Raw genomic sequence first — 27,725 nt, 5'->3', positions numbered from 1 at the left:
TGTGAATGCCTTTAAATGTTGAAAAGGTTTAAACCCAAGGATACTTGTCAGTGCAGAGTGAAGATGCATATTTTCATTCCAATGACAATTTTTTTAGCATCTTGTAAATGTTTTCAGACATTACTTGAACAGGTACTGCCTCTGGGGAACAAAAAAAAATACTGTGAAGAATTTTAGTAGCGTGGAAATGTTTATTTCCTAATATTTTTAATTTAACATGAGTTGTATGTGGTCTACAAGGATTCTAGCTAGTGCTTAAAAACTGTATGTATGTGATATAAAGACAGTTGGAACAAGTTTTTAGTGAAATTTATTTTTTCTGAAAAGCAGAAGTATAGAAAGAGCTCCAAATATCATGTTGATGATCTTTGCCACAACATCTGGGAAATCATACATTATGCTTCTAAAGTCACTGACACAAATAATATTTATCAGAAATCAGTGTTCCTATAGCCAAGCATAATTATCTGAAACTTCTAGATTCCACTGTATATGAACTGAGTAACAAGCCTGAGCAATATCTCTGTTCTTCAAAGATAATTTTTGTTACACATAGGACTTCATAGAAATAGAAAAATACAATCATGCTCCTCTTTTAGAGCCTGTAATCTATTTCTCTGCCACTTAAGGCTTATTCCCAAAAATATGTTAATACTGCAATGAGTAAGGAAGGTAGGAATGTAATTTAGCATAGTAAAATGTATGAAAAAAGCAGTAAAGTTAAAATAAATGGAAGTATTATTTCATAAAACACAAAGCCGATTTGTAGGATTCATTGGCTTAAGATGCGGTAAAGGTCAAAATGTATAGAGGCTAAAAAGTGGGTTAGGCAAATCCACAAAGAATTAAATCTTGTCAGTGACTATCAAACGTGATGGTCTGGATGAAACCTCCCACTTTAGAGAGCCTTACAAACCACTCATAACCAGTACTGGAGGGGAGGTAAGAATCTATGTATACATTTTTACATAATAACAGATGCTTTGGAAAATATTAAACCCAAATGCTTTGGAAATGGTTTTCCAACTGCTTTGGATAATATTGGATGATTAATGGGCAACAGACTCAATATTGCAGGGTTTTTATTCTCTGTTAACACACCAAACACCTCATCAGTGGGAAAAGTTCTTAGTAATTTACATTTGCTTACAATGCTTATATGTATTATTCAAGATATTTTGATAAAAGGTCGAGCATGACTTTTGGCCCTACTTTTTGTATAAATAACGCAGTGAGAGATCTTTTTCTATGCATTTCACTACCTCTTTTCTTCCAGTGTTACAAATTTCCCTCATTCTCTGCTCTTATTTTCTTCCTTCCCCCAGCAGTTGGAGATCACGCATGTTTGTTAGCATCTGCTGTGCCTCATTCCTTGGATTCCTCTTCTATTTTCTTCAGAGAATCCTCCATTTCCCTTCCACAGCCTTACCTCCCCTTCTACTTGGCTGCTTGTTCTTCCTTTGATCCAGCAAGCTCTTGTTTTTTTCTCCTAAGCATCACAAAATCCTTGTTCTGAGGTTATGTACAAGGACTATATCAGACTAGAAGCAAAGTTTATTTTATGTCATACCTACATAATTTGAATAGCTTCTGTTTTGACATGAACTAGGAAGGGATTATTGGTCATTCAAATATATTTGTTGTACAAACACTTCTAAACTCAAAGATGAAAATGCACAAAAAGCTGTAAAATTTCTTTATGGTCTTTTCAGTTGAAAACAATATGTATGTGGAATAGTAAAGAAAGGAATTCAGCCCTTAAGACTAGGGTAGCAGGCTGCAACAGATTTAATAGTAGTACTATTACTATGGATGAACCTGTACTCAACTTCAGTTGAAACCAAACTCTACATTTACTAATAAATATATTATTGTACAGATATATTAAGTGTATATATATCACTTTATACTGTATTTATAATGTATATAGAATTATAATTTATATGTATATAAATCTAAAATATATCTATAAAAATAAATTAATATTTACAGAAATGTTCAATTAAATATCTGATTGTGCCTGCTTAATTTCTTGTATGGACTTAAACTTGGAAGTTATAAACTCCAACAGGCTTCACAGAATGAAATGATCTATTGGAAACATACAATAGGAGAAAGAGAAACTAAGAAAAAAGAAGGAATAATATATAATGTTTCAAAGATTATGGGTTTTTTTAAATGTTTCTTAGCTGAAAAATCATCATACCTACATGCAGTCTGTACCACCTACATTGTAGCATAAGAGCCTTCCATCAGTGTTTAAAGTTTACTGGTTGAAATGACAAATTAAGGTATGAAACAGCATTTTCCTCCAGACTGCTGCTTGGAGAAAATTTTATTGCATTATTATAAGTAGTTTGCTGAGTTTAATAGTTTCTCCTTATGCTAGTTCAAATGCTGTATTTCTCTTCATGCTGCTACCAGACCTGGAACAGCAGACATTTTAAATGATTGAAATGAATTTTAAGTATCAGATTTCCATGGCTAAGCCAAAGGGGTAAGATGACCAAAAAAAAAAAAAAAAAAGTTTAAGGTAGAAAGCAAATATAATAGAGGAAATGGTAAAGATTTACATAGGACACAGATTAATAAAAAAATAAAATAAAAAAGTACTTAACTGAGAACATACTGATTTGTCTATGAAACATATCTCGCATTGTGCTTTTCTTCCTTTTACTGTCTTTCATTTCAAAAGAAGTTCTGTAAATAAAGGTACATTTCTTAGTTGCTTTAAAATGGGGGCATCTTTTCACTTAATCCAGAAAATCTATTTTTTCAAAGTTACTTGATCAAAATTTAAAACAATCACCTTTTCATCTTTATTTATCAGGAAATTTCACGTAATCTCAGAAAGGGTTGATCCACCACAAAACATCCTGTGTCAATTAAATCTGTTAACTAGCCACAGTGCGTTTGGGTTTGTCCTTCATTTGGAGGATATTGGTACCACCACTCAGCTGGAAGGTTTATGAACATTCATTATCTGTTATCATGCAAAACTGGCCAAGTTGCTTCAAAACACTTTTAGTGTCTGTTCAGACTAACTTCACTCACCTTAAATTTAGGTAATAACAGAACAACAGGCTACAGATAGCATGGTGGAAGACAGTCTCTTAAACAGTCACAACTGTTTTTATTACTAGCATTATCAAATTTGTTCATCTTCTACAATACATAGTAATATTTAAGGCAGAAATTCATAAGCAGAGCATAAATTAATATTTATATCATTGTCTGCAGCATTCTATAAGCTACAGCCTTCCCAGTTTATACTCAGCATAATTTCACACTGGTCCCTTACACAACTGCAGTCCTTACTTCTATATTATGCATTTCTCAAACATTTAATTCTTCTTCAAAATACCCTATAAAAGATAATTATCACACTCTATTTCATTTTTATTATCTACGATTGCTTTTTCCTTAATTTCAGATTTACTTGCTCAACGTATTTTCAGTCCTAGGGAGATGCTCTGATTATCATAACAGGTCACTAAAAATAATAATGTCACTGGAAATAGTGACATTTTGAATAAAATAATGTCATTCATAATCCTATGTGTATGATGCTTAAATCTCAGTTTTGAAATCATGTTATGTTCATATTGTGTGTCATTTGGGTCAGGTGGACTTAATGTAACAGTTCACCTATTTGCAGATGTTTGTGAGATTTAAGAGTGAATTTTATGATTATTTAGAGCTTTTTCAGGCACACAGAAATAAATAGATAAGTCAGTTATGACATTCTGAATGATGATTAAAAACTAATCATACCTATGTCCAACAGCCCGAAGACCTGACTACAGTCAAGCATCATGTAAAGCCTGTGAATATTTTCTCATCTGCATTTGTGAAGTATGACAACTGACCAAAGTCTGACCAAAGAAGAAATAAGCTGGAAAGGAAAGAATATATTTATAATGTTTTGCCAATTTAATGGGTACTAATCTTCTGGAATATGTTTCTATTGAAACATGGTTACAGCTTGAAATAAGACTCCCAGAGAAAAATAGTCATTTACAGTTTGGGAGGCCAGTCACTGGTGAGAATGGCTTACTGAAAACAGTTACCTAAAGCTAATCTTGAGTCACTGTTGTAGACTGAAGCAGACAAAGTATATGAAATAAGGAAAACTGATTCTTTTTCTATTAGTCTGAATATTGCCCACATTACTGTTAACTTCTGTGCTAGGACTCCCTGTCAGGTATTCTGCATGGCCGTTTTAATGTCAGTGTAGAAGTCTTCACTTGTTTGTGGAAAACAAATAAACCTGTCAAAAAAAAAAAAAAAAAACCAAACCCAAACCTTTAAGTAACAACATATGTTATGGGAGGTATTGTTTTGCATCTCAGGAATAGACAAGAGCGGCTCCAGAATCTACAGTATGTAACAACTCACATGTGACAACTTGCCCAAATGTAGAACGGAACTGAGAGGTTTTTTCATTGATGATGCTTTTTGCCATTTTCAAAGGCAAAGCAAAAATCAGAAACTGACAACGTTTTGTAGGGAAGAGAAAGGAAGGAGAAACAGAAAGAGAAGGGTGTAACATCAGGGATTCAGATAACAGTTTTACCATGGCAACTACTGTACCACAGAAAAGGTTGATTAACGTCAAGCTGGAGATTAGGATGGAATAACAGTGGTGTTACTAACTCTCTTCTTCCCTCCCTCCAAGGAAGTATAAATGCAGCCTGTTGTCATGGGTAGATATGCTTTTCCTCAGGAAAGATGAAGATGGCCAAGAGAGATACAGAACTTTTTATTATTCGTCCCCTATCAAAATACAGAGAACCAGAAAGCATTTGTCAGTCTTTGCCCCTGTGATGGTATTTGGGTCACTCAATTTGCTCTCTGTTGGATCTGTTAATGGAAGTCCTGCTCTGTCCTATTTCTGTGAGCTATAAACTTTGACAACTTTCTGAAAGCTTGTATAGTAAAGGGTAGGTTTTAGATGAACTCATCTTAAAGGCTTATCTTGTCCTGGAAAGTTCCAGAGTTTCATCTAAGCTTTTTTTCAAGACGGGAATAACCTTCAGATAAGAATGTATCTTGGTTCTTTTGAAGAGTTTTCTTGAAAGAATTATGTCATCCTTCACCCTTACTGCAGGCTTTCTGTTGGGTGTTGGATTTATTTACAGTGATGACAGTTTAAACACCTTTTTCTGCTTTTAAGGATTTCAAATATTGATGCAAAGCTAAAACTATGTAATAGCAGATGAAAAACGTATTTTAGCATGTGTACTATGAACCCAACTTAATGAAAATATCTTTGATGCTGATAAATGCAAATACAGCTGACATGTCCTGATAGTTCATTTGTTTGATTAGACAATTTATTACAGCAGCAGCAGGGACACATACCACTCTTAGGAGTGTTCTAGTTGTAGTGAAAGGTACAGCAGTGCCTTAATCAGCATCTGTAACTGTAGCATAGGTGTGGCTAGTAGAGCAGCCAGTAGCCACTAGCGCAAAGTATTTCTGTACATAGGAATCTGGACATGGGAATCTGGACTTTAAGTATATTTAAAAGTGACTCTGTTGTATTTGTGATCATTGTGAAAAATTATACTAGCATTTTAGGTATGTATGCATGGTTGTGTTCCTGATCTCCTTGCCTCTGATGGTGGCTTTTTAATGATCACAGTTCTGACAACTCTGAATCAAGGTTGCTGATATAGGCCTTGCTGATAAATAAAGGGGAGTTTTTTCTAGCTAGCTTTACATTTTCAAAGTGCAACATAGAAAGTACTACATATTAAAGCATTAAATATCACTTTTCTCACACTTACAGAAAAACAAACAAACAAACAAAAAACACCTAAATTCCAGTAGTTAAACTGAAAAAAAAACCAGCACGGAGAACAAATATTTTAGGATGCAGAAGTTTCTGTTGGATGCTGGCAAGAAGTCTGGCATAGGTCAGATGTACGGCAGCAGCAGTCTGCTTATTACAATGTTTTCATTTCTGACCCTACATAATCTCCTCTTCTTCCAAGCTCTTGCTTTGCTGAAGTGCATCTGACCTATCTCTTCCCCTGTGTGCAGAAAGTAATTCTCTATAGAAAGTCACCAGCTATACTAATACATGGAACAAAACATAAATGATAACACACAGTGTTCCCAGTGGGCCTGTAGGTAAAAAAAAAAACAAAACAAACAAAAAAATACCCAACCCAAACCCAACTGATAGTTTGCCAGTTCTAGAAATCAATAACAACGTTAGCTACCACAACTAAAGGAACTATAGAGCATAAGGATTGTGCCCAAAGTTGTAGTTTTACTGAAGTTATATAATTTTATACGCAAAGGCTCACTCTGCTCTGCCACTGTAGATGTAAAAAGAAGTGAAGACACAGTTATAAAAATAAACTTCTATTCTGAAATCATATCCAAGCTGTTCAATTTGTCATAAGCTACCAAAACAGGTTCACTGTTGCCAACCTATGCTTAGGCTTATGTATAACATCAAATAGTTGGGGACTGATGCTCAGGGAAAGAGACTCTGGAAGTGGACTTGAATTCTGATTCAGCCTCTTACTTTGTCATTGATTGCTTCATGGGATGGGTAGGGTAGCTGAAGGCAAAAGTGTGTTTGCTTTCAGCTCTGAGAACAAGTTCTGGCCACACTTGTCCAAGGTTCCTCAGCCAGGGATGACTTACAAGGGCTCAAAACAAAAATGAACTATCTTCAAACTGTGTTGTCTTCTCCAGCTAGTTTAGGAATTCAAGTGAAAGGATACCCTGTCAAAAATTTTCTATTGTTATTTCCAGAGAAACAACGTCCCCTTCCCCAGATTCTAAAAGTTTTTAAGAATAAAAATGCTATTTAAATTAATAAATTCTTTCTGTCTTTTATTTTATCCCAACCCTGAATGCTGTGTTATGGCATACTGAAATTCTTTCTAGGTTTCAGATTTATATAAAGACAGCAGCAATGATGGAAAACATTTTGTTTTGTTTTAATAGCTATTTCACTCAGCAGGACTAACAATGCTGTGGACACCTACTGTGACCAAAAAACCTTAACTGAAATGGGGAATATTCTTGAAGTATGAAAAAATTGATTCTGTGATGCAGGTGGGAATATATTCACCAATACGTTAGCAAAATATTCCTACGCTTCTCATGGCATGTATATTTGAAATGCTCATAATCAGTCATGCTGAAACTATTGTCAGTCAGCTCTAGGTGGTTAATTATTATGGGTATACTTCAGAGTGAAATGATATGGATTTAAGTACGAGTACCTGACATATGTTTATATATTTTAAGGGATAGTAGTAGCTTGCCAAGAAATTATTTATTGATATCGTATGGCAATCCCCAAATTATAACTTAATTAAGCTTAATTTATCTCATAAACCCCCAAATTTTTTTTCATCAAAGAGACTCAAGGACTGAAAATATTGCTTAATATATTTTCTAGGATTTTTAGAATTGTTCCCTTTTTTTTTTCCTTTTAAGAGTTCTTAAGATGTTTAAAGCATCATTTAAGGTGCATGGTGCTACCATAAGGAAATAAAGTTGAGGAATGCCTTTTTCCCAGGTATTCCCAAGTGTTCATTTTAATGCTGCTTTTTTAATAACCTCTTGCAGCTTGCTTTGAACTCTTTCCTGCTCAGAAATCTCTCAACTGCCAGAGGTCTATTAAAGAAACATAGTAGATACCTAGAAATCTGCCAGAAATCCAGAAATCAGACAGAATGTATGCGCAATAAACTTGAAAATATATTTAGTATTATGACTGAAAAAAGTGCAGAAATTTTGAGCGAAAATGATTTTTAAAATATTTAGGTATGTCCTCTAAAAATACAGTAGAAAATCAGAAAGGGATGTAAAAAAGTACATAAATGGTTATGTTATTACTGTGTTGTATCTATGTTCTGGAATAGTGTGTGTGTGTTGCAAACTGCTTTTCCATTGTGCCTGTTAGTTAAACAAGGTAAGAGGACCTGGGAAATTTGATGCAGAATAGTTTTTTATTTTTCATGGGTAATGCAATTACTTTTTCTTCTAAAACCTACTGATTAATATGACCTACTCTACTGTATTTGTGTTAATCATTATGATATCTAGTGTTTTAATTGCCAGCTGTGGGTTATATGAGCTCACAAAACTACATGAAATACCAAATTTCTTTTTCTGACCTCCTCGATGAAGAAAGAATAACAGTCTGAAAACAGGACCTGAACATATTATATAATATGAAAATAATATCTTTTTAGTATTTATCTATAATCTATTTTCAATGTCATATTTTTATATCAGTGTAAATATTAGGAAGGTTAAAATTGTTACTGCTATACTTGATTCTACTAATACATAATTTTCTAAGCAAATGAAAGGAAGAGGAAACCCAGAAGTCAGTTTCTGAAGTGAGTATATGTGAAAATAGCTTATGTAAAGATTAGATACACTTAATATCATCAAAAATACAGCATAGTAGTGCAATAACTGAAAAATTCAAATATATGTTTAGGCACGCTTTTCTAATGAATACCAAGACCTCATGAAATCAATGTTTCTGGCAAATACATAACATTAAAAATCTGAAATGAAGAAACAAAAATGCAAGTTTCATTTTGAATCTCTTTTCTTCCTTAGCTGGAGCAAGCTACAGGGGTACCCTCCTATCTGACATGACACATATAAGTCTTGCTTAGGGAGTTTGTCCATCATATAACTCAAGGACAGTGCATAGCAACATCTGTTATATATGCCTAGGTCTATTAAGCAATTCTATCATGCTGCAAAACAACAAATCTGCATTACGATACATGGCATCCATTTAGTATACTTCAGGAACAGGTTTTCTTAAATGTTTGCATAATAACTCTTTAATGCAGCTAAGCATATAATATAATTCAGATAACATAATCGTATTTCCCCCTTTTTTTTTCTTTCCTTTCTTGTGATCATGGAATGACTGCAAGAAGATTACTATTTCTGACTAACTGATTCCAGTAATTTTTTTGGAAGAATGCTGAGGTACTTCGTTTTGGTTTATTTTGTTGATTTCTGTCAGTTATTAGTAATATATTTTCAAAATGTAGTTCTAGATCTTGCCATTCCTGAGCCAAGCTCACCAGGAGAGTAGTTTAGACATATTCAGGGAGAGAAGACAACCCAGGTCTTACCTCCTCTTAAACTCTTTCAGATGGAAGAGATATTATAGAAGGCCTATATTTATGAAGAGAAAAAATAAAAAAGAAACTTCTCTGTGAACAATAACAGAGCTTTATGTACTCAAATAGAAGTGTTACCTTGACTTAGCTGATTAGAAAGGCAGGATACAGTTGTCTGATGCTCTTTAAAATCCAGAAACCAGTCATTTCCATGCTTAATTATATTCAGGATCTGAATTTTCTAAGCGTTTTTGGAGCATAATTAACATACGCTATAGGAAGTGACTCAAAGCTCTATAAAAGAAGATTGATCTTTTGCTTGAGCATCATGCCAAACCTTATGTTTTTGCATTTCCAATGAAAATTCACATGGAAGGATCGTGCTTACGAGGCTTTTTAAATATGATCCATCCCATTCCTCAGTTTGAAGGTGGAGGAGTGTATAGCCCAGGTTGCCTGAGTTGTGGGGACCAAGAGGAAACAAGAGAGAGACTCATCAGTCATCAAATTCATATCTGAAGGTAATAGGTCTCGACATTCAGGACTCCTCCTTCACAGACAAATATCCTAATCACCTAAGTTAAGGGTGAGACTAAGCAGCAAAAGCACCACCACCACTTTAATAAAAAGGATAATGCATATCCCCATGTCTTTTCCTTTAGTTATGCTACTTTCCAAGCAAAAGATGTGGCTTCAGGCTCTTCACAGAACTAAGCACCCTCACTCCTGGCATCAGCACATTCTTGTAGTGAAGAACAGTGTTCCACACACAACCTTATCCTTCTGTCCTATGAACTGACTCTGGTCAGTGCCGATTGCTGATTGCCAGTCCAGGACACCTACCTCTTCTCCCTTTACCATTTCTGGAACACAAATGAGCATACCAGCATTGCCAATCACACTCTCAGAGCTAGATGCCTATTTTGAAGATTCACAGCATTAAGGATTAAAAAGTCAAAATCCCCTTTTTAAATTTGACTTGGAGTTTGGCTGGTTTAAGCTAGTTAGACCTGGCATTGCTTCTACATAGCTTTAAAAACTAGGCCTAGGGAAAAGTATGAGAGAAGCACATGCAGGCTAGTCATGTTTCACTTCTAACACGAAACTACAAAGAATTCAGGGTCTGTCATATTCAGAAGAGATGGCTCCTAGCAATAGATTAATGGAAGAGAAAGATCTTACTCCTTTGTTTTATTTCCTGGTAAATAAAGAAATGGAAAGAAGACCGCTTGCTAGATTATTATGATTAATATGTTTGCGTGAGGGTCTTAGGAGGATTAGCTGGATACATATTGCTCCCGCTAAGTGATTTACAAAGAGTCAGGGTAGTGGAGAGCTTAGGATGGTTTGGAAGAATCAGGCAAAGCTATGGACAAGCTGAGGATCTGTTGGAAGAATAAACAAAAAGACTGTGCCAAAAGAGTTAAACATCTTTGAGATTAGAAGAAACACTTTTTTTTCATTCTAATGTCTGATTTCCAAGAGAAAGATTCTTGCATTCTTTCAGGGCAAAAATGAAAAAAGCTTCTGAGAAAGTCCATTGTGATGGGAGTCATTTTAGACAAAATCTCCAGAGGAAGAACAGCCAAGGAGAGGCAAAGACAATTCTGGTCTGGTTCTAAACATTATTACTGACTAGAGAAAAACATTTTAGTTTGAATAGTCTCCATACTGTCTCTTTAAATAGTGTCTATGAAGGGGAGACTGAAGCAATGCCCAGAGGGATGTAGTTAGTCTTCCCTATCACAGAATGATTAAATGATCAGATCATGTTTTTCCTTCTGGACCAACTGGGTCCTGCATAGAAAAACAAGCAATGTGAAAAAAAAAAAAATTCTTATGACTTATGAGCTATGTTCCATCTGTGTGAGACCCAAAGCAAAGTAGTAGAATCTTTTCTACAGTTGTAATTCTAACATATTGCTTGCATTAAAGTTTCCTTAAAAAAACTTTAACCCCACAGGATCCTTTTTCACCTAATTCTCGTAGCTATAAAATAGATCCTTTGCAAGGAAGCTGAAGTTATTCCATGTGAAAAGAATGAATCTCAAAAAGAAAGGTTTGAAGTGGCAAAAACATTAAATACTCATTAGCATGAGCTCAAATAAGCAATCTGATGTACTTCAGGAACCTTTAAGGAACTGGTAATTTAAAAAATCATAAAAGTATCATAAAAAGAATTCTGTGATTCTGTGAAACAGAGAAGTACATTTTAATGAGATATTAAAAAAAGGTTAAGGATGTGAAGAAATGTGAACACCTACATATAAGTGAAATCTGAAAGAAAAGAAAAATAGGCCCAGAGAGAAATGAAAAGTTTAAGTAGTGGCATTTACAAGATATAGATGAGAAATTATGAACTTCACACTACTTGGTTTTTTACAAAGAATTAATTCATCTGCACCCAAGGATGGTAGAATGTGATTTACTGTGTGACATCAGAAAAAAGCCTTAGGAGTCTAACAACTTGCCACTAATATATATATGTGTGTGTATATATATATAGATAGATAGATATATAAAAGTAATCCAAGTATATTACTGATTTTTAAATCTTTTTACCTACATTTTTATAATGAAAAGAATCTTAATTAACTAAGAACAGAAGGCAGAGATAGAAAGAGAATGGATTCTTCTTTTAAATATGCTGTTTTGATCGACAAGATGTAGCTGGAAATGTCACTGTGGTCCTCTACACTGTATAAAAATACAACTGTGGATTTATTGTTTTGACTGGCTAAGCATATTTTAATGAAAAGCCTGAGGTCATAAAAAGTTATGAATTTTTTTCTTTTTAGGTTTCACAGGTTGCTTTGTTGAGAAATCATATTTCACCATGATGAAATTTTTATTCTGGTTCCCACGGAAGCAAGAGCTAGGAGGTATTTGATTCTCAACGTGTTAGACAAACTAAGTAGTAGTCTGACAAAATTCTCTGAGGAAGTCCCTCCTGTGTCACCTGAAGTTAGTGTTCTTTAATTTTTGTAAAATTGATGATAAAATTAAATAAAGATAAAAATATTAAAGAAAATATTTTTCTAAGGTAGAAAGAGCATGTGTTTGAAAGTAAATACACTATTTGGACTCAGCTATTCTCTCAATATACTAATTATTGGTGTCTATGAAGAAAAATTCAATTATGTTATTATTTCATGTTTCACATTTTACTGTCTTCAAATCTGACTGTTTTCCACATACTTTGATAACATTGCTAAAGTTACGGTAGCACATTTTATTCCAGATTTCCAAAAGACTCATACAGTTAACGAAAGTTCATAGTTTGCCCATTAGATTTCAGAAAGGACAAGCTTTTGCCTCTTTCCTATCAATGCCTGTTTGAATTAGAAAAATGATCCAGAGGCCCCACTTCGATTTTCTTCTTCTGGCAGGTGTAGGCTTCAACATAGTGATTACTCACAGCCAACATGCCTCCTTAAGGCCACCTTATCTGTCATAGTTGGTTATTTCCCGATCAGGCTTGTCTGATCACCATGTAAAATATTTTCTCCAGAGTGGTGACCTTCAATCTCACATTTTACTTCTTTTGTCTGACAGCTGCAGTTTGACTGCATACTTATTTAGTCAAGAAATTGGTTCTAATCTGAGGTGGAAAATGCTTAGAAGACTTTACTGCCTGTTGACCTTAGATCAACTCATAATACATGTTTCTAAAGCTGGCCACTCTGATGGCATGATTAGAGATTCATGTACATATTTATCAGTCAAACTATATTGATATTGTGCATAGTGGGGAGAGTAGGCAGTAAAAAGGAGTGTTTTGAAAGGACACTAAAGATTAGGAAGGTGAAGGTGGGTAAGAGTGAGAAAGAAAGAGGAAAGCTCAGTATACCATAGGCTTAAATAACATACCCATATGTTTCTCATATTGATGAAGTCTTGAAATTATAGTGGGAAAAGGAGAAGCCTTCTACAGGGAAAATCTGGTGGTTTAAGGATAGTATGTCTTCTTTAACTTAGCAAACAGGAGACTTGTCTGCTCAGTCATTACCTTTAGGAGATCCGTATGGAAGGATTTATACAATGGTAAAAATAGAAAACCACAGGAGTTAATGTTGATTTAAGCAACATTTTCTGCACCTGAAGAAGTAAAATGAACAGCACAAATTTGCTATAAATGGCAAATCATGTGGTTCACAGTAGTCACTGTTGTTATGGAGTCCCCAAAAGACGTATCAGGATGTTGGAATGAGTCTAGTTGAAATGAATGGGAACCATCTCACTTTTACCTCACTTATCTGTTTGCTTTGGGTAGCTTCCTGTCATAAAACTGAATAGATGATCTAAACCCCAGCCAGCAATCTTGTTCTAGGCCATTATACATATGCATAAAAAATGTATTTCAATAGCAGAAATTAGCAATCACATCACAGTGCTTTTCCTTTGTTCCAAGTCTTTACAATGTATTACTGAATCATAGCCCGATAGATCTGTCCTTAGTGATGTTCTTCTAGACAGATTCTGTTTGAATGTAGTAATGTCAACTCTGACAAAGAAATGCCCTTCTGACACTTTAAAATCTGTATATATGGATAACCCGAAGTAACAGTAGTTTTTCCTAAGGTACTGTGATATCTTTCGTAATTCAGGCTGAAGTTTAAAAAGCTTGTGTCCTTGCAAAGTCTTGCTGTAGTTCTGTTCTTGTGAGTAGGCTGACATTTTCAAACTCTTTCCTCTTTTTTCTCTACATTTGACATGTCTGAAGATGTAGTAACTACCATCAGCCTGTGTGCAGAGAGTTGATATTTTGACACTTCACAAAGACACATGCCAGAACATAAAATGAGGCCACTGAGGAAAAGAAATAGATATATTATTTTGTTAGCCTACTTAGCTAATAACATTAGATAAATAATTCTTTCTCTTTTCCCAACCCTTAAAATGCATAAGAAAGCTTGAAATCAAATTCTAAATTCTTCCTTAAAGAAAGCATATCTTTTATTTCCTTTTTGTACAGGAGATGGCATTTAGTACATTATGTCATGCAGTATGAATTACTAATCTGAAAAGTTCTGCTACAGTGCGGTTGAGTGGTCTCAGCAATAACTCATAAACATTACAGAAGGGGAAGGACAGAGGATGCTGTCTGTCCTAAAGAGTTAATAATCTAAGGATGGATAGAAGGAGAATCATTGACTAAAACAAACATATGGAGGGGAATAAGAAATCAAGGAGATTAGACCGATAAACATGAAAAACAGTGGGCACAGAACGTGCAACCTTCATGATGTCGTAACTAAGAATTTTACACCTTTTTTCCACAGTCTTCTCTCTGCCTGTCATAATGAAATCCAACACAAAGTGGACATGAGCCGAAACAACAGAATTTCATAGGTCATGTACTAAAACTATTTTATAATGTGCCTCTAGATCAGGTCCTTCTATTAGCAGATGTGCACTTTAAATCAGCATAATAGACAAGTCTGTGTTCCTCGAAAGGAGAACAACAAATTCATGCAATGGCTGAGAAAGAACTGATTAAAACAATGAACATGCAAGTTATCTCTCCCGTAACATCAAGCAACCAAGCGCACAGGAGCTTTGGCATAGCATATTTGAAATTACCTTCAGTTTCTCTCTGGCAGTGTTAACTGAAAATGCATATTATAACATTTCAGCTGTAGAAATGCAATGACATTGAAATCAACAATGGCACTCAATGTGTCTGTAACTGCTCAGTTTATAAAAGAAGTCTTAATTTATTAACTCTAGGGTACTGAGTGCATCTGTTGTCAGTGTCAAACATTCCTAAAGATAAAGGTTGCTTTCACTTTCCTTTAGCTTAAGGTTCTGTATTGATCTATGGGATCATAAGTTATCCAAGTTATAACTCCAGCAGGTTATAAATATACAAAATTAAAATTATGTGCCCAGTATAAGAGTAGAACAGAGGCAGTACTTTAGTAAGGGGATGCAGTGTCCAGAAATGCTCATTTTCTTGTCAGTCTAAGTGAAATCTGAAAAATCTATTATTTTCCAACTCAGTGCATGCTCCTTGGATTTTTTTGCGGATCTCAGAAAATAGACACGTACTTAGGTTATGGCTGAGTGATGGTTGGTTTTGTTGTTATTGCTGGTGTTGTTGGTTGTGGGTTTTTATGCAAAATGGCATAATCTCCTGTATTTTACTGAAACATCCCTTGCAAATATGGTTACAATTTTTAAAGATGTTTTAATTAAAGCAATGTATTTCAAATATTTGTAATGTCTAGAATGAAGCAGCTGAATGCCTCCCTCTCTCAATAATATCTCAGAAAGGGCATAAAAGAAAAACCACTATAAGTCAACCCAGGAGAGGGGGAATTATGGCATGGGGAATTATGGCATGGACTTCTCCTGTCTGTTAATTTTGGTGCGTTTCCATATTTATTTCTTTAGATTATTATTTTACTCAGCCCTAGAACTTTAGCAAATATAAGCCAAAATGCCTCAGATCAGGGGCATAATTAAGAAGTGGTCTCTCAGCCAAAGGAAATCTTAAAAAGCTACCCTCTTATTGACTTTCTTATGTATCTGTTTGGAAAATACTGTAATCCGAACAACCTATTCATTACTATGGATACATTAAAATGCTCAACCTTCTCATAATTTCTATTTAAAACCACTAAAACAGTGTTTTAATTAGTTCAGTAGCACAGACTACCCAAATATCTTGGTTTTGAGATTGCACAAATACTGCATCAGTCCTCCCTACAGATTTGTCAAACTGCTAAGTGAGCTGATGGGAACTCAAGTTGGGGAAATGGCAAGCAGAGACTTTGGTGATAGTAGCAGCACGAGGATCCCAGCAACTGGACCTTTGTTTAGGACTGATCCTAAACAAAAAGTTATAAAAAATATTCTTTTGGTACTTCTGACACCTAAAGTAAGAGTAAGAATAAGAAGAATAAGAAAAATTATTTCTTTGTAAATAGCTGCAGCTTCCTTATTTGCTGAAAATTTCTTTGAAGGCTTCTAGGATTGATGTTCTCCTACATAACTTGAAAAACTAATCAGTGTCATATGTGTCACCCCTATTTCAGTTCTAAATCTCTTCTAAGGAAAAAGAATCAGGTCATTCTCTGCCATTGTGAACACTAGTGGTATCGTGTCAGATCAGTGCCTTTGTGATGGAAACCAGTTATGTCCTTGATGTCATCAATAGGTAATGTAGAACTTGACTATTGCAAATTTATGGTGTGTTTGGCTCTTGCTTAGTAAGAAATTAGCCCTGGATCTTTCAGAAGGAGCCTTCAATACAGGAAAGACTTAACAGGCATGAGAGGCAAGAATGTGTCATACAGAAAAATAAGCATGTCTGCTTTATTTATTTTTTTTTTTTGCTAATCATATATCTACCTCGTTAGGAAAACCGGATCCAGAAGAATGATCAAGTAGTGTCTTATTTTAGTAAAGTATTAAATACTTAGGCCACAGGTTAGTAAAAGTATTAAAGAACTTTACAGGTTCAGAATAAGTCAGGATATTTTTAAGTAAGCAAACCCAAAAGGCAATTTGATTGACCAGGAGGAGGTTAAGAACAGAGAATTTCTGGCATGTAAATTGTAGTATTCACCTTAAAGACAGCTGAGGAATCTCCATTACATTGATGGACTTTAACTATGAATCTGGCTATACAGAACATATAGGTGCAGCACCATGAGAAGTCTCTATGCTAACTGCCCTTATTTCTCACTTTTGTTAATGAATAGCATTTCCATTGCCATTACTGTTTCTAGGTTCCTTTTCAGAAGATATGTAATTATTGAAAAGTATAATACAAATATGAGAAGAGATTTTCTGCATTGTAATAGAAACCCATACAGGCTTGTGAAATTTCGTTTGTTTTGTGTTTATATAGAAGAAATACTGAAATAGTTTTTACTATATTTTCATGACTTTTTTTTTCTTGTGTCTTGCACCTCTCCACAAAGAAATTATTCTTATTTGATAATTTTCTTTGACTTTTTTTCTTCACCTCTTAACTAGCATGGCTGCAGCTTTCCATTTCTTTTACTATGAGAAGAAAAGTAATAATTTGGACCATATATTAATGCCTTTTAAACTACATTTTCAATTTTATCAAGGGAATGTGACTGTCACAAGAAAAAAACTACTCAATTAATATAGTTTAAGCCAAATTAGGACTGAAGCAGTTTATTGATTTATTAATACATAGTTAAACAGTGGACTATACACTCAAAATCTGTATCAGTAGTGCCACAGATAAAGAACACATGACTCTTATGAAATGTTGAAAAATACAAATTCCTAAATACTGTTCTCTAACTAATCCTGAGATGTTCTAATCACACACACACACATGCACAGTCATGTGTGCACATGCGTATGCACAGATTCCCACCATTGCACACGCACACTCTCCCCCCTCACAGGCCCTGTGGGTTGCAATCACCCTCCCGTTTGTTTTTTTTTCAAGATTTTGGGTTCCCTTATTTGCTCACCTCTCTGAAGGGAGATATGGGTGCTTCCACTTTCCATGTGCCCTTGTTGCTCTTTGCAGCCCATGGATCTGCACATGGGTGAGGAAACCCCACCATGAAGTGCTACATGCACACCTGAGGTGTGGATCCCTACTTGTTTTGCCCTGGACTGACAGCACCCTATATAGGCACAGGCTGCTCACAGTGTCCCACGGGCAGCTGGCACTTTTCTGGCCTAGATTGAGGTTACAGGGGCATGGAGTAACAGCTAGTAGGGCCAAGCCAGGAGCATATGACCATGTTGAGGGTAACCTGAAGATATCTTTGATATTGTACACACTAGAAAGTTAAATAGAGACAGATTTTGTTAATTTTCTCACTTACTGCTAAAAAGATTATTTTAGAATTAGCTTTCTCTTCTGTTTAAACCATCTACAGTCAAAGGCAAAACAATGACTTCTCTGGATTTGCAAAGGGGAAAAAAAAAGGTATGTGAGTTTAGTGCACAGGTTAGAGCTGGATGATTCAAGGTCTATAAATCTATCTGATATCAAATATCTTCTGGGATTTAGATAAATTTTAACTGCTGAGGAGGACCACGGCCTGATTTTTGTCTGACCAAAGCCACATTTTGGGGTTGAGGAAGCACTTGGAACATCGGAAAATTCTGGTTTGTTGTTCTTGAATGAGGAATGGGCTTTGTTGTTCACTTTATTTTTTTCTCTTTAACAAATAACTACTGAGAACAGGAAATGTTGCCATAGGTGAGAAAATGGCACTACATTTCTCCTCTCTTAAAATGGATTACAGCTTCCTAAGGGAAAAAAAAGATATATTGAAGATCTGCACATTTAATGTTAAGTCCTTTACATTTAATTTATTTAGAAATAAAAATTCATTTCTGTTTTCAAGAAATTTGTGTTTCTCAGGAACAAGCTAAGCTAGTTAGCAGAATTGAATAAGTCAGCCAGTCTTGTTGGTTTTGTGGCATTTGGTAGCACTGATATTGTACTTTATTACTGTGTCTGAGTACAGCTGGGTTGTTTCAAACCAGCTCTGCTGAAGCACTGCCAGCTAGTTTCAGTGGCAATTTTTCTTTTGGGCATCCAGAAATCTGTATGGTTCCCCAAGGAACCATGCTGACCCAACTGTTTCTGAAGTTACTATATGCTGCTTCTTGAATAGCTCTATTAGAGGTTTCAACTGGTGTGTGGCTGTTAGGAAGGTGATCTCTAACTACGTATCTTATGCTCTTTAACAGTTGTGGGAGGCAGTAGACCCCTCAGCCTTTATACAGGAAAAATCCCAGAAGAGCTGTTTACAGGACTGAGACTGAATTACAAACTCTCCATCAGATACATTACATCTTCTTAGATTTCAGCACAAAACCTATTCAGTTCTGGGTAATATTAGTATTATCTGCTTTAAATGGTGCTCATATAAAGACGTAGTAACACTTTAATAGAAGACCCTTCAGGAAATTTTTTCAAAGTTAGGAAATTCTGGAATTTGCTGGTGAACTATGAGATGGCTCTCGTGCAACTGCATTGTTTTATAGAAAATCAGACACTTAAGAAGCATATACACAGATCTGTAGTTTTCTGTTGGGGTTTTTTGTTACTTGTTTTTTTGGTTTTGGTTTTTTTTTTTTTTTTCCCTCCATCTTGATCATCTTCTAATTTACTATGCATTACTGAAGCCATTAATTTAAAAAAATAAAAAATAATATTTAGCTTACTCATTTTCTCTGATGGATATTATTCTCCTGTTGAAGTGTTACAAAACCACTAACTGATGATCACTTTGACAAAACACAGCACTTTTCCTACTCTGCAGTCCATGCTACTTTGCCTGTCAACCCAACCTCATTCTCATCCTAGTCCCAATCTACAGAAAACGAATGTTGAAACTTCCAGTACAGAGTCCATTCTTTTTTCCAAACGAGTAGCACTTCTCAGACACTGCCAAAAACTGCCCTAAGACCCTTTATTATTCTATGTATTAATTATTATAGTTTAACCTAATATGAATATATGTTAGAGTGTTCATTTCTTCAGACTGCTCATTCCAGATCCAGTTTGCCCAGTTCCCATTAGTTCTCTCACCTTCTTAAACTTCTTGTTCACTTGTCCTTACTAATGATTCCCTGCCAGACTCCTCCTTCCTTGCTCAGACAGAATAATTTCTTGCTTCCTATTTCTCATCAAATCAATTTCTCTTTTCTCTGTTATGCAACCTAAAAGCAACCCAACTCATGCCAGGGTTTCCCCTGGGTGTTTAGCTCATGCTCTTGTTCAGTTGGTCACAGTTCTTTTTACAGTGTCACTGTCTGTGGGACCCGTGAGACTTTATCCTTCCTCTCCTCATGGATTCATCTGTCTCACAGCCAAATTAATACCAACCACCTCAGTTGACATTCTAATTTCAATTTTGCCCTTTCCACTCCTCTATAATGAGTAACGTATTCCTGATCAAACCCTATCAAATACCAGATATCTTTCTTATAACACAACAGTTCAGTTAATCAGAGATATTCCTAGAATTCCTTAGCAACATTAAATCTTACCTTTCTCTACCTAACAGTGACTGAATTAATTTTGCTGAAATCTTCCAAAAATTTAGTCCAAATAAAAACATATTAGGTGAAACTCAACAGAAATTTTTAAAAGTTAAAAAAAAATTTAAATAATTTTTTTTAATTGCATTAAGATTCTATTTTCATTCTTACATATCACAGTTGGAAAAACCCTTCAAAGGGGTGATGCTGCAGACTACTGATAATATAAATAATATTTGTTGTTATATTTATAGGCATTGTAATTTCTATAATCCCTCTGTTATAGTCTGAAAAGTAACATGGAACTGACAATTATCAAGCAGTAAAAGGAAATTACAGAGCCTTAGAACAAACATATCAGGTTTAATGACTTTTGTCCTTGTTTTGACAGATTTTTAAGTTTATCATACTTTTTTTAACGTGATTTGTGAAGCATACATTTGTGGTAATAGTAACAATAAGCATAATCAGAAGCAGATTCTTGAAAAAATAATAATAAAAAATAATAGAAATAATATTTTAAAAAATTATTTATTTGCCTAAAAATTTCTAGTACTATAACTAAACAAGCATATGACCATGTCATTAAATCAACATATGTATAAATTAATATCAGTACAGTTCAAATGTATTCCTATCTTATTCCTCAACAAATATTATCATTTTAATCTTTTAGCAGACTTCCATTATTGAAGGACCAAGGTTATTTTAAGAGTTATCCATATATAAAATTCAGATGAAAGTTCTAGAAAAATGAGATAATAAAAACTCCTCTCAAAATAATTTATCATTAAAAGTAATATCCATCCAACTTCACTGTAATACATTATAAGAAAAAGCATTCTCATGAACCTTAGTGCTCTTTGTCTTCTAGCACTTGGTTATATTTCTTTAGACAGATGTTAAATGCAGTGCTGCAAACCCAAAAGGTAACATATGCCAAATATGTGGCAGGAAAACAGCAGGAAATAAAGTCCTTCAACTCTTTTTGAGACAATCAGTTATCAAGAACAGTGCATCAAAAAGAGCTTGCAGATAAATTAATCTTTAAAAAGAATGGGAAAAGTGCATAGGTGATTGGAAAAATAAAGAAAAAGGAAAAATAAAAGCTTGAGCTTTCCAGAAAAAGAGTTTTAAAAAGTTTAACCATCCTAAATTTTGTCATGTTGTACTAAGCTAGTTACCTAGATAGTCAATACAGAAAAGTGACTCCTGAGAAGTGTCTAAAATACACGAAGGTAAGTAGACCTGCAAGTACCTAATGCTCTTGTAAAGTGAACTGTAAGGACAAGCTTTAAAGAAAGAGATATTTTGGAGAAAATAATTACATACTAATGCAATAGAAAGAGATAATAAATGCTTGAATCCTGATAGAGACCTGAACCCTAAGCTATAGCATTATAAAAAGGTCATTGTCAACTTAAATTTTCCCCATTACAAGACCGCTATGCTGTCACGAATGAAGAAGATTAAGTTAAAAAGCTTCAAAATGCCAATTACCAGAAGTGTTCATAACAGGAAAAAACAGCTATTCTTGATGAAAAATAGTTAAATACTGAGCATTGAACCAAAGTCAAAAGTAGTCTTATTCTGTGATGCATACATACAGATAATGCAAGTTGCCATGTAATATTATGTAGCCATATGGACGACTTTGAGTGAAATGCTCCTCTGTGTAAAGGGAAGAAGTCACCTGTGTGAGTCGGCCAAAGGGTAGTTCTGAAGATTTATCTGGGTATAGTTCTGCCACCTTCACTTTGCGTGTCACAGCTAATGGCAGTTTATCAAATAAACAATATGTGATAAAAATAAGACTTTAAAGTGCAGGAGGTGAAAACAGTGGTTAGATTGATGCCGCGATCGAGAGACGAGACACAGCTTGATGCAAGCAGAGTCAGAGAGAGAGAGAGCTTTATTGCAGAAATCATTCATTTATATAGAAAATTAGAAGAAATCAGAAGACACGCGTCTTACATTGATTGGTTGCTATACTTCAACATTCTTTATCAATGCTCGTTGATTGGTAGTTAATTAAAACTTTAACAACAGGACTGTTTACGACTAAGTTGTTTTTGCAGACACTAAGTTGTTTTTCAGAGACTTCATATTTTCTTCTTCTCTGGCGCCACATGACTCATAGGGGCAGTAACTCTCCCCCACATCAGCACTTCTTTACTCTCCTTATCAGGCTGCCCAAGGCTTATGGCCTACAAGTTCTAGTACATCCTTTTCTAACAACAACAGTGAAGCAGGGCGCGCCGTCCCGTCTGCTTCTTTCAAGTCCTGTCCCACATCTCCCCCTTCCTGTTGCACACAAAGAATCTTCTTCATAGAGCGTTCTTCTGTCCCACAGATTGACCCTTGAAATGTGAATATTTGATCAAGTCATCAAATTTGAAATCTTGTTAGATATTTATATCGATTGTAAACCAAACTGTGTTAAATGTTATTTTAAAAAGCCATTTCTAATCATCTCATCTGATCAGATTATTTCATCCCAATGGAAACTGATGCAGGTAAGTAAAGGCAGTTTGAACACTGACAATTTTATGTTCAATTTTGTAACCTGACAAAAGCTGTAACAACTTGTAGCTCCTTCAGAAATTAGGAGTGAGGAAGGACTAAGATGGGATGTTTCCTGTCTTAAAGTACATTTTAGCCCATACTGGTGTTATATTTCTCACCAGCTCATTTTTCTCTTGTCTTCTAGGGGAACAGGGTCTTAGATTAGACACTTAATTTTTAGATTGCTAACATAAACCTTAGATAGCTAACATAACACCTTAGGCCAAGTCCTCTAAAAGAAGCAAGATGTATAGAACTTTACTGTGAGGTGAAATTCTTTTTGCAGAATTGAAATTTCTGTCCCATATTTCCACCTTTTCCAACTTCTCTACCAAGTGATTTTCACCACTTTTAAGTTTGCAAAGGTCTGTCTTCTATCAGGCTTAGTCCATTAGTGTGAAGACACCATATAATTCAGCTTTTCCTTATGAAAGTGTTGTTCTTTTAAATAGCCTAGTTTTAGACACCAAAAGATATTTTCATCAAATGACCTTGCAAAACTAAGCAAGCATCTTTATCCCAGTCTCATTCTGTGTAAATCATTCTTCAAATATATGGTATCTCTAAAACCATCTCTAAGCCTGGTTTTAAATACCATTTCTGGCCATCAGCAATAGCTGGCTTTACTCATGCCATATTTTTACTCATTTCAAAATGTTTCTCATGTTGTGCATTCACATAGAACACCAACAGAGACTATTAACGTATTGTTGTGACCTATGCAATGTTTTACATTTTCTTTTTTAAGCTAAAAGTAATAAAAACAGAGACCCAAATAGCTCTCATTACTCCTTCTTTATTTTTCAATAAGTAATTAAATAACTATTCAGCTTTCTGGAGGAGAAAAGAGTCCCAAAGAGTAGTAATAGATGTAGAGATCTCAATGGGGTTTTGGGGGTTTATTTAAAATGAAAAATTAACAATTACCTTAATGAATGTAGATGCTTTAAAGTGAAAAATGTAAAAACAGATTTTTAAGCTTGCAATCACTCAAGTTTCTTTTTTGTGTAAAATTAATAACCAGATTTGTTCACCTCTTTCTTTTAAAAAATGCTTTCGTCACTGTGTGCTAAGAATAGCTCCTGTTTTCATCCCTCCTCATTGAAAACTGTCATAATTACCTTCAAATATGGGCTCTGATGAAAAACACCTTACTGAGAAACAAATCCTATTAAAATATACTACAAAACTAATTGAATTCACTCTTTAGGGAGGACAAAGAGAGTGCAATTTTAAAGCTCATCTCAAAGACACACTACTCTGTAAATAAGGAAATGTTTTCTTCTGATAACTCAAGACTATCACCACAACCACCCTTCTAAAATACTGCTCTAATTCTATTAATGTGTTTCCTGGTCTGCAGTTATGAAGTGTTGCTATACACTAAATGGATGTAAGTTAAAATATTTTTTCAGGCTGTATTAAGTTAGGTTATGTTAGTGACAGTTGATAGCCATGTGTTACTTAAATAGACCAGATCAGCATCTCTTTTTTTGGTATGTATGTATTACATATATAAAAATACTTTTGCCATCTGAAAATAATCCATCATTTACCCTTTCACAGATGGAAATTGACCTCATTCCAAACCAAACATCCTAAGTTGAAGCCTTGTCAAGGACTCTTTAGAAGCTACAGACTTCCTAGAGAACAGTCCTTTCATTGAAATCTTCACTGATACTCCCTTCCCATATCATTTGCTCTCCATGATTTGTGCCCTTCCAAGGGTTACCTATACTCAAAATCAGTTTACATCCCCCTGCTTCCTTTTTACCTAATCTTCCAAGAACCTCCTCACTGTTGTGATTCCCCATTTAGCTGACCATCTGACCTCTAACCATACTCTTGGCTTGGCCCTCTGGGTTGTAGCACCTGAGTTTTCTACCACACCCTGGCCTGCTTTTAATTGCAGCCCCACCCATTGTCTGTAAATTATTCCTTTCCTTCTCTGTGGTTTAGACATTAGTTCAGACATCAGTTCTTATGGCTAACATTGTCTTCAAAGCAAACTCAGTACAGATTTAACCACTCAAAATGACCTGAAGGTCGTAATTGAATATCACTTTCCTTTCAAAAAAATAGAATCCCTTTAATACTCTTGTGTAATATGAACAAGCATTGCACCCTCCCATTTGTAGCCCTAAAGTTATTCTTGAAAAATACGGATATAGTTAAAAAAGAGACCAATCTTTATGCAAAAGAAACAAATTATAGACAGTAGTAAAAAATGTTGCAAATTTGTTTTACTTAGTTGGAAAAAAATAAATGAGCATCAGATACGGTCATTTGAAAACTAATTTGCAGATTTTCAACTGGTTCGCTGGTTTTAGTGACATGAGAGAAGTAATACCTGTCACAAAGCACAATACCAAAATGGTCAGTTAAGGGTCAGTTTACATCTTTTCACATATTAACACACTGACAATAGAATCAAGGGCTTCAGTAACTGAGAATCAAAAGTATAAACTAATACTAAAAGGATGAACACTTACATCCTGTTTACAGCTACATACTCAGCTCAGAAGTGCTTTCCAATCTTGCTATTGCATACTCAAATAGGTGAAATAAATTACATGTTGTCTCCTACCACCGCATCTAAACCCCTGAAAATGCAATAAACTAGTATGTTATCACTGAGAGCTGTTTACATGAGATATTCTTTGTATTGGCAGCTGATTCAGAGGAAAGAAAGATTTGTTAATCGCTAACCACTTATTAGAATAAAATTAAATGTGTTTCACAAACGCATTCTCCTTTTTTCTGTATGTTAGAAACAAAAATGTAAAACACTGAGTTGTTTTCCAGATCACAAACTGCAGCTTGGTAACTGATTTAATGTACTTTAATAGCTGGTTCCTAGCTAACCCTTCTATCATACAAAGTGTCAGCTTAGAAATGGCTGCTTGTTTAAAGCTAGTGATTCTTGTCAGACTCAAATAGATTCTTTTCCTATTTAGCCACATATTTCAATTAATATCTCCCATTTCCAAGAGTTATAAATGGAATATGCTTGCTTGCTTTTTTTTTCTTTCACATTAGTACAGATTTTAGACTGTAAGTGTTCTCTTTGAATTGGTTTTCTGTGTAAACTGCGTTGACATTCAGTGCAGAAAATCTGCAGTTACTGCAATTGGCCACAACTTTCTTGGAATGAAAAGGAACTAATCAATCAGAAAACACATTCTCATATCCATGATAAATAAAGCTGTCTGCATACATTCAAAGTGGATATGCTCCACCTGTTTGTTCAATGAGATGCCCTAGATTTAAGTGGCAATTAAAACTCACAACTCTTGCCTGAATATCAGCTGCCAGGAAATGCCCCACCCAGGTGAAAATTTTGCTTAATTAACAAAGGAAAAGTGTTCTATGAGTACTTAACACATGGTTACTTTGCACTGAGTGCTTTATATTTCCCTTTTTATGGGAACAAACCATTCAATTTTATGATTTTCTTCACTTATGAAGCACTCATAAATATGAACTTGATCCTGGAAGATGCTGAGCATCTGGCCCAGGTCCAGAAAAGCACTTCAGCATATCTTTAAGTACGAAACTAATCTTAGGGTTTAACTGACAGTTATCCCGGAGGCCTGTGTGCTTTCATGAATCGGTAAGACTGGGCAGAAAGGATAAGGCTTTGGAAAACAAAATTTCTGTCTGTTCATGCTAGGTATTGCTTGCAGTTCACTGCAAGTTTAGTGGAAGCCTGGACCTTTCCATAACCTGGCAGATCACTCCTTTGCCTTAATGATCTTTTTTTTCCTTCAGCGGTGGAACCCTGGCCTTATTACTAGCTGTGATCTGGTAAGTGTTTTCAGGTACGATAGCAAATGATGTGAATCCAGGTGTTTCTTGTAATAATTGGGGAATATGTCAGAGCATAGTGATTGTATGGTGACAAATATACCAGAAGTGATCATGGTTCTGATTTCCTGTGGGTTTAATCATAGTTCATATCCCACTGCAAAACTCTGGTAGTTGCATAGTCCTTATCACATAGCAAGGAATCCTTGCAGACAACTTTTGTCTAGGTTAATAGTTCTACTCTTTAACACACAGTTTGATGAGAATACATAGGTGCATAATTGAGCACAAGCTTAAGGATGCCCATCCACTGAAGGACCGATACACCTTTTTGCCAACACAGGATTTGATTCACATGATCCACAGTACATCAAAGTTAATGGCTTTGGCAGGTTTCAATCAGGCACAAGAATATGAGAATTATTTCACTGGCTGAGACCGAGAGTTAATCTAACCCAACATTACTTCTCCAGCAGTGAACCTAACCAGATGTCTAAGGAAGACTAGGACCAGGGCAAGCTTATATAAATATGCACCTGCAATATCCTGTGAAAGGATCCTCAGCCCAAACATGACAGGTATTTAGCAACCCTTTCAAACTTTTCCAGTTTCACTGAGCCCTTCTAAACTTCTTAAATCCAGAACATACGTTAGCAAAAATCTGTCGGAAGAAAAGACATATTTTTCTGTTTTTAACCTGGCTCTCACTGACTACCAGTTTTATGAGTCTCCCTAAGTCTTACAAGTGTGATCTTTGCAGAGTTGTGAAGATTTTATCTCTATCTACCCTCTTCATGCCAAAAATCTCAGTATCTTGAAGATTTCTTTCATAATCTCCCAATGTTCTCTTTTTCCAGGCTGCTCATATGGCTTTTGATCACCCTGTTCTCACAGCAATCCACTCCTTTTGGAGAAGGAGGGAATAAGACTTTCCATGGTGAGTGTTTTAGTTGACTAGTTTCCTAAAGAGCTTGTTCATTTGAATTACCACATTTTGCCCTAACTAGTATGTGATAATTAATTTTTAGTGACCGATAATATCAAAGCTTTACATAAAGCCTGTCTGTCCTAATCCCCCATCTTCCTTCATCTAGTCACTTTCATAAAACTGTTGCATTAATTGCACTGTATAATAACTAATCCATTTCATACAAACTGAAAAAGATTTTCCAAAGAGTTGTGTCAGAGCCATAACAGAAACAAAGGTTTCCTTTTCTCTTCATATTC

Source organism: Athene noctua, chromosome 4 (genome assembly GCF_965140245.1).
Source record: "Athene noctua chromosome 4, bAthNoc1.hap1.1, whole genome shotgun sequence".
Taxonomy (NCBI): domain Eukaryota; kingdom Metazoa; phylum Chordata; class Aves; order Strigiformes; family Strigidae; genus Athene; species Athene noctua.
This window is presented reverse-complemented; position numbering follows the sequence as displayed.